The sequence below is a fragment of the Frankliniella occidentalis genome, unplaced genomic scaffold, assembly GCF_000697945.3.
Source record: "Frankliniella occidentalis isolate FOCC.00 unplaced genomic scaffold, Focc_3.1 Scaffold218, whole genome shotgun sequence".
Lineage (NCBI taxonomy): Eukaryota > Metazoa > Arthropoda > Insecta > Thysanoptera > Thripidae > Frankliniella > Frankliniella occidentalis.
The window spans coordinates 463,977-464,824 of NW_026267344.1; the positions used below are offsets into that span (position 1 = coordinate 463,977).

Consider the following 848-nt stretch of genomic DNA (forward strand, 5'->3'; position numbering starts at 1 on the left):
TTGGCATTTTATTTTTATCCAGCTCAAGCATTCTTCCTGTCCGATGTTGAGCGTTGAGCAAGGTGGAGTCAGCGCCAGCGATATCCCACGGCAGCAGGTGACCATAGGAAGTCGGCGCGGGGTATCGTCGCGCGCAGCGCCCTCTACAAGATGGCCGTCACCGGGACTACTCTCTGCTCACTGAGACTTCATGAACCGTCGCTGAAGCGATTCCGTCATCCGGCCCATTAGCTCAGTTGGTTAGAGCGTCGTGCTAATAACGCGAAGGTCGTGGGTTCGATCCCCCCATGGGCCATTGTTTTTGTTACAGTGAGTGCTTTTCTTTCAATCGGACAGGTCTTTCTTGGTTGTTCTCTTCTGCATCCCTTTAGTATTAGCAGCCTTATCTTGGGGCCAGGCGCTGTTGCGCATCAGTGAAGTTTGGACGCACTCCCTATTAAAATGCGGCGCTGCGGAGGCGCAAGCTGGAGCTGCAAAGAGAGAAGGCGACGGGCGGTGCTGCTCCCGCGGGTGTTCGTTAGCGAAGTCCCCAGGCCTGCGAAACGGAGAAGGCCTCGCCGTGGCCAAATTTGACGGCAAACTGGAGAGCAGAGAGAGGGCGAGTGGTGTCGCGTCCTTGGTGCATATTAACCCCCTCGCATCAGTGTGCTAATTACATAAAGAAGAGGCAGTTTTCTTTATGATTTTCATGAAAGGTCCGTTAATTTACGAAAAAGGGAAAAAGTTTGAGTGGGAAGGAGGAAGGAGGAGGTGGTGCCGGGTGGTGCGGGGGACATGCACCCCTTGCCTCGGCGGTCACGTCACGTAGCAGCCGTGCGATTTGCGACCCATACCCCCCCCCCTACCCC

The 848-nt window shown here is 55.2% G+C and overlaps 1 non-coding gene across 1 annotated transcript; it reads left to right on the plus strand.

Moving 5' to 3' along the window:
- The first annotated feature begins 221 nt into the window (after positions 1-221).
- Trnai-aau (transfer RNA isoleucine (anticodon AAU)) lies at positions 222-295 on the plus strand. Its single transcript has one exon. It is a non-coding gene; the product is annotated as a tRNA-Ile (tRNA).
- The last annotated feature ends 553 nt before the right edge of the window (positions 296-848 follow it).